Source organism: Myiozetetes cayanensis, unplaced genomic scaffold (genome assembly GCF_022539395.1).
Source record: "Myiozetetes cayanensis isolate MyiCay16 unplaced genomic scaffold, myiCay2020 scf6-25, whole genome shotgun sequence".
In the NCBI taxonomy this organism is placed as follows: domain Eukaryota; kingdom Metazoa; phylum Chordata; class Aves; order Passeriformes; family Tyrannidae; genus Myiozetetes; species Myiozetetes cayanensis.
In genome coordinates this window covers 39834391-39847748 of record NW_026087853.1, presented here as the reverse complement: position 1 = coordinate 39847748, position 13358 = coordinate 39834391, and the positions used below count along the sequence as shown (strand labels likewise).

Genomic DNA, 13358 nt, shown 5'->3' with positions numbered 1-13358 from the left:
GCAGTGGCCGAGGCCCCACAGGCGGGCAGTGGAAAACGTATCGCTCGGTCTGCGGAGCGAGCACAAAGGGTCCCGCAGCGGGCAGGGTCCCCGGCAGCAGGGCAGGCGGAGGGGACACCGCGACAGACCAGCGCTGGCACGGCGCCGGGTGAAGCGCCACCTCCGCGCAATCCCCTGCGGGGGCTGGACCGGGCAGGGCGGGGGGCGGTGGCGGCGGCCCGCCCCGGGGCCGGCTCAGCGCAGCCGCCGGCTCCGCCCCGCGGGGCCACATCGGCGGAGGGAAGGAGCGCAGCGCCGAGGGCAGTTCTGCCGAGCCAAGCTGGGGAGGTAGGTACGCTGCAGCCGCCTGCCCTGAGGGGTCGGGGAGCGGAGCGGCACCGGAGGAAAGGGCGTGTGCCGGGACTCCCTCCAGCGTGCCCGGAGACCCTACTAGGTTCGACCCGGGGGTCTCAGCGTGGAGGGCCGGGGGCTGTGGCCAGCGGGGACTTCCCGGGGGTTTTCGGCGGGGCTTTCTGGTGGCCGGTCGTGAGTCCCCGCTGTGTCCGTGCAGTCCCGCTCGGGGGGCGCAGGGCTGGTAGCGGCCCCGCTGCGCTCCGGGCAGCCCCGCTGCGCCTCCCCCGGGGGGCTCCGTGCGAGGGCCGGGGGAGCCTCTCGGGGCGCCGGTCCCTGGTGCTCGCCGCTCTCGGGCGTGTTCCTCCAAACTCGCGTCGGTGGGCGAGTTGAGATCCTCTGGCGCAGCTGGTGTGTGGCCTGAAAGAAACCATCGCCAGGTGCAGCGGACCCGGTGTCCTGGGGGCCCGGCCGGTTGCTGATGGGAAGGGATTTCGGCTGAGTGCCTTTGCTGCCTGCTGATGAGACTGGGCGTGCGGGGGGCTTCAGTCGGTTCTGTCTTGTTTGATTTCTAGGATGTGGGTTAGGTGCCTCTGTAGCGATTTTACCCTGTTACGACTACAGAAATCTGGTGCTGGCCCAGCCTGCCGTGTCCCTTCCCCCCCTCCCGTCACCCCTCCTGCCTCTCTTTTAAGATTGCATTGAGAAGTTCAGCTTGAGGTTCAGTAGCTGAGTAGATGTTGGCTGTGAATTGCCTTTGCGCTGTGACTGTTAACAAATCTGTTGATAGGAGGATAGTGGCTTGTTACAACCCAGGCATGCTGGTTCAGCCCGAGAACATAAAAGCTCTGCTGTGTATGCTTTAATGTAAAATAGAGCACTTGGTACAAAAAAAAAAAAAAACAAACCAAAAGGAAAAAAAGGAAGAGTGGGATAAAATAAAACCAGACCCAACCATCCTGGAATCTAAATTTTGGCTTCAGTAAACTGTAGAGCTGTTTCAGAAAGAAGTGTTCCTATGTCTTGGACAAGCTCTAGTGTTTCCATCTTGTGTATGAGATGAGAGCTTGAAACTTTCCTAGCTGTGCAAGAGAGGGACAGTGCCCTATTGCACTGCTCTCAGAGATAGTGGCTGGTGGAAGAGAGCAGCTCTTAGAGATGTTTGAGCTGCTGTTGACAGTAGAGGATCACAGGGGGTGTGACCCATCCCAATGCTAGTGAGGCCTCTTGTTGTGTGACTTCTACCAACTCCTGTGTGCTTCTATGCAAGCAAAGGTGTACAGCTGGAGAGTGCTGTCTCGAAATCTGCCATCAGTGATACTTCCTCTCCACAGAAGACTTTTTTTTTTTTTGCTACTTTCTCAGATACCATGGGCTTGAGAAAAACCTCATCAAAGCCTGAGATGTGAGCCTGCTACTGTGAAGCTTGCTTGCTTGCTGCATGAGAACCATCAAGCAGAAGTCTGGGACTGGAATCCTTTTCATGGACCACAAGGTCCAAGTGTAGAAGCATGGCTCTGAAAATCTAGAGGGAGGTGTCTAGTGAGAGGAGCAGTTTTGGGAGCTGTGTGCTGATGTCAAGATAAGCATATGACAAGCTGTGAAAGTGACAAATTACTCAGATCTTACTAAATACTTCATGAGCACTAAGTGGGAAGAAAGTGTTAAGGAGGCAGAAGGTCACCGGTGGTGTGGTCAGTGACCTGTTCTGCAGTGTCACTGCATGGGTGGTGAAAGACCTGCCAGTGTCCCATAGCAGAACCTCTTGTAACAGTGGGGTGGCTTTTAACATTCTCACTTGTTTCTGGTCCTTTTGCTGGAGCAAGAACTCCCACAGCTACAGTTGTACTTAAAAAAAAAAAAAAGTACTTAAAAAAACTTAAACAAAGCTTACCCATGTTGGACTGCTACACAGGTGAAAAGAACCTTTGCAAACTGCTCTGTAAGCCAATGTGTGGATTTCGAGTGGCTCAGGGAAATCAGTAGCCGCACTCCTAAAATCCTTTCATTTAACATCCTTTGTAGAAGGATCTTGCTTCCAAAATACCTTCACTCTGTGGAACCTCTGTGAACCTGAGCCCCTCTTGGCCTGGGCTTTTCCATCATTGCCAAGGGCTGTGGGGACTGCTAAGCTGACATCCTCAGTCCTGTGCTTCAGGGCAGGTGTGGTTGGTGAAGTCTTGCAGTGTTTGTTTAGCTTCTTACCTGTGTGCGACAAAAATAGAGCAAGATGCAAGCTGAGTGCCTGGAGAAAGCCCTCCCTGTGGGCTGCATGGAAGCTCCTCCCTTAAGAGGATTTAGCTTTAATGATGTGGCTCATCTGGACTCTTCATTACTGTTATTGTCTCTATTTTAGTTCTCAGAGAACAGGCAGGTGTTGTGTGACCTAGAACTGTAAGCTGGTGCAGAAGGTCTTCTAACAAGGTTTCCCACAGCTCCCTGGAGGTTTCCTGCCCCTGCTACTCAAACCACTCTGCTTCCAGCTCTGTGAAGTGCAAGGTGGGGGTTTATATGAAATTCCTCACTTGACTGTAGCCTAGGAAAGGTTTTATCTCTCTCCTGTTACTCCGTGTCCTGCTTTTATGTCAGGAGAGGTCCATCCAGGACTGCAGGTGTTCACCCAGTAGATGTGTAAATCAGGGAAGTGCACGTGGGAGTTTTGCAGACCTCTGGTAACCACAGGCCCTGAGGCACTTTCCAGCTCAAACCATGGCTGTGGTTCCTGGTGCCTGCTGGCATTGTTACAGCAGGAAGCATACAGTACAGCAGAAGGTGCTGCCACAAGGACCTTGGACACTGAAAGCTTAGACTCTGTCGCAGGAATGCCGGGGTGATGCTGGGAGTTGGACCACGCCCATGCTATCTGAAGTAGTGATTATTGGTCCACTTTAATGGTGCCTGTGGTGTGGCAGCCACTTTCTTCCTGGTCTCTTTTCTGTTTCTGTTCACTGGTGAGTGGAGGTGCTGGAGGAGGTCTGTCAGGGCTCAGGCTATGGCTGAGTGACTCTGAAGGCTGGAGAAGGTAGCAATGTTTTTGGTGGTTCTGTGCAATAAGGATGATCAGAGGGCCAGTTCTTGTACTTCTTCCTCAGTTTCCTGTGTGTAAAAACTTCTGTGCATCAAAACTAACTTCTTACTGCCAGGAATTATGGCCCTCATCCTAGAGTTCCTTAACTTCACCGCTCTAAAATAGGAACATGACATCTGCATCCCCTTATTCTCCTTTGCTGCCTTCATTTGTCTCTGAATGTGGATCATGGTATCCTGAGATCTGGGGTCTTTTTGTACAGCAAGGGGGGGTGCTGGGCGCAGCAGCCTTGCTTTCACTGTGTGCTTGTCAGCTTTGATGGGCAAAGAAATAAACTGTGCTCTTGCACTGATGCATCTGTTGGAGGAATGTGGGATTGGAGCTTTCCACAGGCAAATGATTAATGACGTGCATGAAGGAATGGCTGGTGAGCCACCTTTCCTTTAGGAACTGTATAATAAGAGGCAGTCCATTACCTAACCACCTCTGCCTCTTCTTGGCTGCTTGGTGTTCTTAGATGGAATGAAATGGAGAAAAAGCTAAAAATTACAGGCTCTCTTGGCATGGTGAAAGGAGTAATACAGGAGGCACAGCCAAATGCCAGCAGTTCATTGATGGCTGGTTGGCTGTGGCAGAGCCTGTTTGCTGAAACTTGCTGTCAGGGCTTGGAAACACTGAAACAGTTAACGGCTGACTTGAACCTAGGCAGGGTGATAAGTGAAGCACAAAGAACTTTGTACTGGAGATTGCTTAAATCATTGCTTATGAGCACTGGCAGATTCAGAGCTAGCTAATTTTCTGGGAGAAAGATGAGGCGTTACCATGGGCAGCTCTGTGAAAGGGACTGCCTTGTAGATGACAGCAGAAAAAGGAAATAAAATAGTGGCCTGTTAGGATGGGGACAAGGATTGGAGACTGTTGGCTAGGTACCCAAGTGTATGTCCTCTCTAACACCACAGAGCCAGGGAAGCTGGGTGGTTTGTGGCTCGTCCAAAGTAAATACAGGGATAGAAAGGGAAGGAGACTAAGCTGAGGGCAAGCTTTCTCCTGGGTGAAGAGGCACGTGCACCAGCTGTCTGGCTGACTGCTCTAGTTCTTTGTCTCCTTGATGGAGCTTCAGAACTGGGACACCATCATTTAAAAGCAAGTCAAACCAAAGACCAGTGCATGTACTTAATTCCTGAAAACTGCTGCTGAGATAAGTGGCTTGACTGTTTTTAAGGAGCTCAGGAGCTGAGAAGGTCCAAAGGAAGGGCCTTGCAGATAGGTAAAGGACTGGAGGCATTTGTTAAGAATTTTGCTGGGCTAATGATTTAGTTTCTTTGCAGCACAGCCTTAAGCAAACAGGTGCATCACAAAAGCGCTTTACCCTTTATTGCAAAATTGTTGCTGAGCTGTAAGCAGATTGCTGATCTCTTCTAGTATGATGATAATCCCATGGCCATGTGTACTGCACAAATACTGATCTGGGAGGAGCTATATACATTAGGATATCCAGCAGCCTGAAGATTTGAAGTTACGTAATGGAGAGTTCCCTTTGTAGGCAAAACAATTCTGCTTCAGTTAGAGGGAGGTCTCTCATACTGGATGAGCTGTCAGAGCTGCAGCACGTACTTTGAGCCAGCTAACCTTCCCACAGCTGGAGTTGGGAACTGCCCTTTGTCCCTGCTGCTGCTGCTGCTCTCCATCCATTGCCATGGAGGTAGTTTGGGAAGGGGGCAGAAGAGGAACTAACTTACAGGGACTTGCATAGAGGGGACTGAACATGCTGTAAAGTAGCTTTACCTGTTGGGAATGAAGGAAGCTGTGTCCCAGAGGTGCCTTTGAAAAGGGGTTACATCACTGGATCGGACCATGTCCTCCACCAGCACCTTGTTTTGGTCACTGCCTCTGTGATCCATGAGTTTTCTGTGCCTTCCCCAGAATGCATTTGAGGGGGCTACGTGGGAACTTGATGCCCTCAGGAGAGGCTTCATGCAGTGCCTTGTCTGTCTAGTTTTAAAAGCAACCTGCTTCAGGACCTTGATTTTCCTTGGGCGTGTGTACCAGACTGGCACAGGTTCAGGTGAGCTGTCTCTAGGGGTTTTGTGCATTGGGGTGCTGTGGGGCTACAACCTGTGCTCTATCAGTGCAGGGCTCCTGGAACAGCGTGCAAGGCAGGTGTGGAAGTGGCATCTTGGTACTTGACTAGGACTTCAAGGGCTGCTGCTGTCATCCCATATTATAAGAATATGTAAATACTAAATGCCCAGAGCCAGCATCGTGTCTCCTGTGATAGATGGCTAGCAGTTTTGTTGGGAATCAGTTGTGAAATCTAAATTAACTGGGCTATCGCTAGTATTGCACAAAATGCCTCAGTGCTCTAGTTAGACCTTTCCAGGGAAGTTTCTGTACCTTAATGGCATTTTGGTTTCTAGGTGTTCTAAACAGAGAGAAAAAAAGTATCTGTATTGGGAATGTCTTGTTCCCTTCCTACTTGATTTTTTTTTCCTGATTTCTCCTTGGTCCTGCAAATGGCTTACTTAACATTACTTGGAATATGTGTGGACAGAAATTTAAAAGAGGTCCTGTATTCAGTGGTGGCAGTATTAAGGAGGTTTTGGACTTTGGTACCCAGAGCTAATATGCCTGCTTTCAAAAATCACTGTGCAGACTGCTCTGCTCCTCTCCCTTCTGCTTGTAGCCAGAGAATTTGTAGAGTAGTTTTTGCATAAAAGGGTGACAGGCTGGCTGTTGTGGTGGTAGGACACTATCTCTAGTACTGCAGTTATAATGGTGCATTGGTTCTGGGGCTTCTTTCGTGCTGATGGCATGGCACAAAGTGTCCTCTTGCCTGCTGTGGAGCCAGTCATGTGTCTGCCATGTGTGTCAGCGTGGATTGAAGCTGCTGGTGATGAGTCAGTCTTGAGTGGCTTTGCTGGAATGTCCTCAGCTTCCCAGTGTGCATCCTAAGTAAACTCAATCTCTTGTCCCCTCACTCCCATTCTTCTGTGTCTTCTGATCATGGAGCTAGGCTCCCTGTTAAGAGAGTGGGACCTGGATTAAGGAGGCTGCCGACCTGCAGGTTAGCAAGGCTATTTGCCCCTGCTGTTGCCTTGAATTTTATGCCGCCCAACCAGAGGTGGGAACTATTACGCAGCATCTGTGCTGCATGCTTGAAGAAACTGGAGCCTAGAAGGCAGGCAGGAGTTCTAATTATGCTCATCTCTGCAGTCTTTTCAGGGGGAGAGGAACCCCACCCAGACAAAACCCAGCTGGATGTACTTTCCCAACAGTCTAAGAAGCTGCTGGACTCTTCTTTGCATTCAGGTCCCTTTTTAATGCAGGCTTGGAGATACACTGCACATGGAATAACCAAAGAGCCCTCTGAGTTGTGCAGTAAATCTGCTTATTCCCAGAGGAAGCTCTTTTAATTAGAGAAGACTTCTGCTCGGCAGCTGCTGTGTGGAACAGTGCTAGACCACAGCTGTGTGGAGAAGCCCTGGTGAGCCTTGTGAAACAAGGTGAAGGCACAACCCTCTCCCTATTCTCAAGGAGTCTGGTGCACCTCTCTGGGGACACTGCATAGAGGCTGCAGGTACAACAGAGGTTACTGGAGGCTGGAGAAGTGGAGCCCTGTGTGATAGGTCAGCCTTGTGAGCGAGCTGCAGAGGGTGGCTGCTCCCTGTGCACAGGGCTCAGCAGCTCCTTTGCACCAGGTCCCTCCAAGGATGGTAACGCTTTGTGCCAGTTCAACTAAAATGGGGGTGGTTGTGGCTACTCCTGAGGAGTAGGTGGTGATGCCTACAGCTGCTGGTACTTTTCCTGCCTCATGTGAGGGGACCTGAAACGTCAGTGTTTCCTCTCACACGTGTTCTCTGGGGGTGTTGTGACTAGCGGCTTCCTGGAATGAAACTGAGGTGACCAAAATGTGCTTGCCGAAACTGCGTGGGAATTTCTTAATGCCAAAATCTGTGTCAAACTACTGCCTTGACAGAAGAGGCTATTTCAAGGGAGGGCTATTTTGAGGAACGGCAAGCTGCTTTAATGCCCAAGTCCAAGACCTCAAAGGCTCTTTTATTTGATGCTGCAGTCTGGCTAGTGGTCTCAGAGCCTGGGTCTTTCTTCATTTGTTCCCAGTCCATCATACTGCAGCTGTGGAGACTGTTGTGGTGGTGGCTTAGACTTGATCCTGTAATAAAACACGAAGTTGCTGGTTTGCCTAGCTTCTGGCAGATGGGAAACCTCTTCCTAGTCCAGCTGTCAGCTATAAGCAAGACCTACCACTATGTGTACAAGTAAATGGCTATGCACCAGTGCTGTCCCATGGGAACCTAAACAGTTGCTCTTTTTTTGCCCAGAAGAGAGACAGCCTTCGTGACAGGGTGTTTGCTGTCAGGAATAACAGCCTGTATAAGCAGTGTGTGAGCTGGGCCAGGTCAGCAGCTGTGTTACCATAGTGCTGTCTAATGGTTATTCCTATGCCCAGGATCTTGGTAGAGAGTGCTGGTGACCTGCAGTGGGTGGCTCTCCTGCTGACAGCCTCCCATCAGAGAAGGACCAGGCAATGGGGTTTTGTTGGGCTGGGTTTCAAGCTGCTGCACTAGTGAGAGTTGGGATGTATCCTGAAAGCAGAGGGAACCCAGTGTCACAGCCATAACCTGCCCAGGTAGCATGCATGAGACCCCTTGCTGTAATTTTATGTCATTGGTAGGTTTGGCTTGATTTAAGCTGTGGAGCTGATGTGACATAAAAATGGGCAGCCTGTGAAGAAATGAGCACAATATGGTTGGACAGAAGCAAGTAAGAAGAACATGTGTCTGCAGTCCTGTTTAAAAAGTAGTCTTATACTCAGTCATGATTTACTGATTAAAGATGAAACAGCCCTGCTTTTTTTTTCCCCTTTGAAATGGGATCATTTATGTCTGCATTGAGGTTCATCTGATTATCTCTAATTAAGTTATTCTGGATAAAAATTCTTTATTTTTAAAATAAATACCTCTGAGGTGCTCTTTTCTATCTCATTCTTCTAGCATTCCTAAGTGTAGAAAAGGAGACCCTTTCAGGAAAGTAGAAAAGGCCACCCAGCCTCTCTTGGTTTAGGTTCAGCTGAACCCATTTTTACAGACTGTGCATAGGTCTGCAGACTCAAAGGAGGCCCCTCTTTTTCCCAAAATAGACCCAGCTTTTCGAAGTCTTGCTGTCTATTTTGACTGCCAAATTCCTGGGGAACTTATCCCATATGTCTGTTCCTCTTGGCTTGAAATAACCCTGTCCAGAACCTATGCATTGTGTTGCTTTGAAGGATTGATTGATCATTTTCTTTTTTTGAGAGGGTATTGGTGGAAGAGTGATCTTAACTGCAGGTGGCAGGTCTGTGACTGAACAATGTTCTCATATTAACTCTGCTGGGATTACCTGCATGGCAAGGTAGCAGTCATCAGGGCAGCAAAACCCCTGCCCTGGCCTCTAGGACCATCTTCATAGATGGGCCACCAAAAGTTTTTGAGTATCTCTTCCACCTGGCAAAGTGTTTCCTAGAGGCCCTCTTTGTTTTCCAGCTTTGTCTACTGAGATTTCTTATTGTGGCATTTCACTTCCTCAAATGCTTAGACTGGGAACAAAGCAGCTTTGCTGCAGCTTCTGTAACAGCTCATGCTGTGTTATTCTTGCTCCTCACAGCGCTGCCTTTTACTACTGTACAATGCAGCTTTCTTTTCCACTTTCTTTCTCCTCTATAAAGAGCTTGGCATGAGGAGAGTGTTCTCTGAAGGTGAAAGGAAAAAGTGCTAGACAATGCTGCTGTACATCTTGGAGACTGTACAGCAGCTACTGCTGGGACTGAAATAACTTCTGACTTGCATCCTCAGAGGGATCAGGCCAGTGAGGTGTTTGGCCGAATGCTACCAGTTACAAATGTGAAACTCTTATTATTCACCTTGATGTTGGAGGGGGAAAATGTGGTTGCAGGTCAGTATTTTTGAATAGCAGGGAATGAGTCAAAACACCTGTACTCTGAATTCTTGTACTTCAGGGCTTTTCTTGCCCTCCTGCCCTTTCTGAGTCATTTTTTGAAAGAGGGGCTGCTTGAGACAGAATCCCTTCCTCAGAAGCTTTATATAGTTCTGGCTTTCTCTTTTCACTCATGCCTGCTGGTAGTGTCAGGTGGTATCCGTGACATGAAACTCAGGATGTTGTGAAATGTTCATCCTCAGACTGTCTGTGACAATGCTCATCTTGCCAGCAGGCAGGCAGACCATGCTCCAGCGGGGCACAAGATCTCTTGTGACCCTGGGATGGTTTGATGGGAAGTACAGCTTCTCTTAAGGGTAGAGGAGCAGTGAGTGCAGAGGCTGGGTCCAGCAGTAACCTTTCATGACTGTGGCACTGCTGCCATGGCATGAGTGGTTCTGCACCATTGTGTCCACTGAGTTTGGAGATGTCAGGCTCAGCTGGCCCTGTCTGCTCGTAACAAATGGGTTTGCTGAATTTCTTTCCTTGTCCTCCCTGGTATGCAAGTGTGGGAGGCACTGTGAGATCCTATGTGGGAGAATCTTGCAGGAATCCCGTGCTTCTGTCTCCTGTATTCCTATACTGTCAGCCTGAAGTGGGGTCTTTCAGATTGGAGACTTTGCTGAAGGGGATGATTGTTACAGCTGTTGATCAGCGGTCTTCTGCTCTAGAATCACATGTAGCAGTGTCAACATACTAGCAGGGGAACGGGAGTGGTTCAGTGGCATACAGGGCTGGTAAATTATGAGAGTGCTGCAATTAACAAGTGGTCTATTTGGCAAAAAAAAGACTCCTGAGATTACAAATAGTAAAGGGACTGTTTCTGGTAACAAGCCAAAAGATGCATTCCCTGGGGCCTGAGGCACTTTCCTGTGCCAGTAGGACTTAACGGTGATGATGGGTTTGCAGTAGTCTTTGAGCTTTACTTGATCTGTGGGGCTAAATGGTTAAAGCCTCTACTTCTTAAGATCAGTGCCTTGCTATCAGCAAACAATCTGTTACAAAGCATGTGATATGATTAAAGTAGACTAATAGCCTGTCTCTTCTGTTGCTTGAGGAAGCTGACAATTCTAAAGCTTCACAGTCATTTGGAAAAACAAGTCAGAGATCTCTGCTCTGTTTGCTTTGTGGTGGGCTTTGGGTTTGGGGATTTTTTTTTTTTTCTGTTCTGCCATTTGGGATCATGTGGGTATACTCTAGAGGGAGAGGTCTTCTGGTGCCAGAAGATGCTTCCATTCTCCACTGGGCTAGTCTGTCAGCTGCAACATTGCTCTGGTGAGCACTCTGATAGCTTGACAGGGTGTCTGAGCTTCTCCAGAGGCTTAGTTTGAGAAGGACAAGGGAGTGTTCATTGCCCTGTGCTCTTCTGAATGGTCTCTAGTGCTTTGGCTTCTCGAAATGTCTGGCTTCAGCTATGGAGTGAGGTACAGGAGAACGTGCTTTTACTGGGAACGGTGGTGGGTAAGCTCAGCTTTGTTGCCGTGCTAGGTGCTGGTGCCTAGGCTCTGCTCAGCCCAATCCACCTGTCTGTGGAGGCGTGTGGTTCAAAGGCTCAGTGAGCAGAGGGGAGGTGGAAAAGAGAGGTTGTTTGTTTAGTTGCTGTGCAAGTTGCCAAGCTGAGGGAACCTTCCTGCCCTTGAAGTAAAACTACTCTCTGCTAATTCCTGGAAAGAACCAAAAGAGTAGGAAACCTCATTTCCCAGTTCAGGCAGATGCTGTAACTTCTCAGAAACATGTTTGGCATGGGTGTGCTGAATCTAAACACCCACTAGTTATCTACCCTGGCATCTGAGAAAATGGAAGTAACTGAAAGCAAGTTTGTTTTGAAAGGGAACTTTACAGTAGAAAGTCCTTGACCTTGACCTCTTGAGTTTTATGGGAGAAGGAGGTGGAAAAGATAAAAATCAGTTATACTACCTGGCTCCTTCCTAAGTCTCACGATCTCTGGTGCTGTCTTATAAGATAGACCTTAAAAAAACTTGTTTTAAGGTTTTCTTCCCACCTGGATTGTGGTAGCCTTTGGGTGCTCTGGCAGGGTGGGAAAGCTGCTGGGTCTCAGGAAGGTATCTACAACCCAATCTCCTTGGAGGAGATTTGTTGGACTCCAAGGCATTGCTTGCATGAGAATGAAGGCAGGGAAGCCTGTCCTGTGCATGTACTTGCACTGGGGATTTCCAGACTGATGACTGATGGCAATAGCAAAGGCTTAGAAGCATCCTCTGTGTTCTGCAGGCTCACACTGGGGAGAAGCTTACCTGAGCACAAGCAGAGTGCTGCTTGTCTGTGCTGGCCACCTCACTGCAGTTTGGGGTGCAGGTCCTGCTGACGGGCTTTGCCCCTCTGTGGGGAGGTGTGGGGCAGGCCATAGTGGGGGACTGCTTTTGACACACTGGTGCCACTCACAGACTCGGGAGTTGGTGGGCACATCCATTTCAGTTTGCACCCTGACAGTTCCAAGTGCAGAAAACAAAGCTGAGCTGGTCTTGTTGTTGAAGCCATTAAAGAGCCAGTATAGTCAAGTGACAGAGTTGCCCAACCAGTTTTGTGAAAGCTGTGCATTTTTACTGCATTGTGTGCTGGCTTTAGTCAGTGTGGTGACCTCCTTCTTGACCTGACCTGCAGCGTTTGTTGCACAACTAACATTCTAATATGTGGCAATCAAAAAGAGAAAGTCCACCAAACTGTATTTTAGACTATTTCTTCTGTCTGTGTTTTTTTGGTAAGTCGATTAATTTTTGTTTGTTTGGTTTGCTTTGGTGGATTTTTTTTTTTTTTTTTTTTTAGGGGGAGAGGAGAACCAAATGACTACTGGGACAGTTTGTGGGGTTTTAGGTTGGTTTGTTGGGTTTTTCCTGCCATTTTTTGGCAGAGTTGTATCTCTGGTCTTGCTGAATGGAAAGATTTGCTTAAATTGGAGTAATGCTGCATTGCAAATACTGTCGTGCTGTGCAAGCATGAGAGTATAGGCTGAAAATAGCAAAGAACTTTCTCAATTTGCCAGTTGTGGGGACTGAAGACGTAATTAAATGTTGGCTTTCAAACTGAAGTGTGAAGACCAGATGTTCTCAAAACCTATTGCACCACTTGCAAATACAGAGATGAAAACATGCTTCTAAAACCTGTGCTGCTTTTTGATACTGAGCTGTGAGGTTGTTTTCTTTTTAACAATATGATAGTGGTTTATAAATATCTAATCACTTCCCCTCGAGCATCAGAAGTACATTTCTAAAAATACATTTCCTTTTTACAAAATGCACGACGTACTCGCTGTGACAAAACATGCTGACAAAAAAGCTCTGCCATCGTAGATACCCCTGTGGGTGCTTTCTAATCTAGGGTCGCACTGGAGGACACTGTTGCCGGTCATATTATTTGCACAACAGTGTGCTAGCTACAGAAGCCAAACAGAAAAGCTTAATGTCTTAACAGATGCACCAGGAACAAATCTACCTTTGCAGTGTGAGCTGATGCATTATCTCCAAATCTATTTCTGAGAAATCTGTTTCTTTCCAGTGGTATTTCTGCAGCTAACTGCAGCTAACTGTTGCCTGCTTGGTTCTAGGCTCTTGCTCCAGTCTGCTGCCCTTACTCCAGGGATAGCAAATATGGCACTACACGCAGGCTTGAGTCTCTGTCCTGCAGATGTCTTGCAGACACTGTTAGGGTCTTGCTGTACTGTACATGTCTGTACTACTGAGTGGTAGTTCAAAGTTTGTGAACAATGAAGTGTGGTGCTGCAGTTTGCAGCCTGATATAGCTGTGCTCCTGTCTCTTTGCCTAGCCCTCAGACCACCTGCTCTATCTTGAAAGCAATTGCTTCTACTTAAGATAAACAGCAACTGTCTCTAGAGCAGATGGGATAGGAGTCTGTTCCAAGTACCTTCTTTTTTCTGTTTCTGAAATTTGTATTATTCAGAAATAGTTTTCTGCCTTGCCCTGATACTTTCTTCAAAAGGAAACTGTACCTGGATCAGTGAGATATATACACACACACATATATATATATGTG

The 13358-nt window shown here is 48.2% G+C and overlaps 1 protein-coding gene across 1 annotated transcript in view; it reads left to right on the top strand.

Annotated features, from left to right (window-relative positions):
• Positions 1 to 245: 245 nt before the first annotated feature.
• The window catches only part of CD82 (CD82 molecule), a 43397-nt gene continuing 30284 nt past the window's right edge, over positions 246 to 13358 (top strand). The window contains exon 1 of the mRNA XM_050335828.1: positions 246 to 327. The gene's annotated coding sequence lies outside the window, so the exon portion shown is untranslated. The remainder of the gene's footprint in view (positions 328 to 13358) is intronic.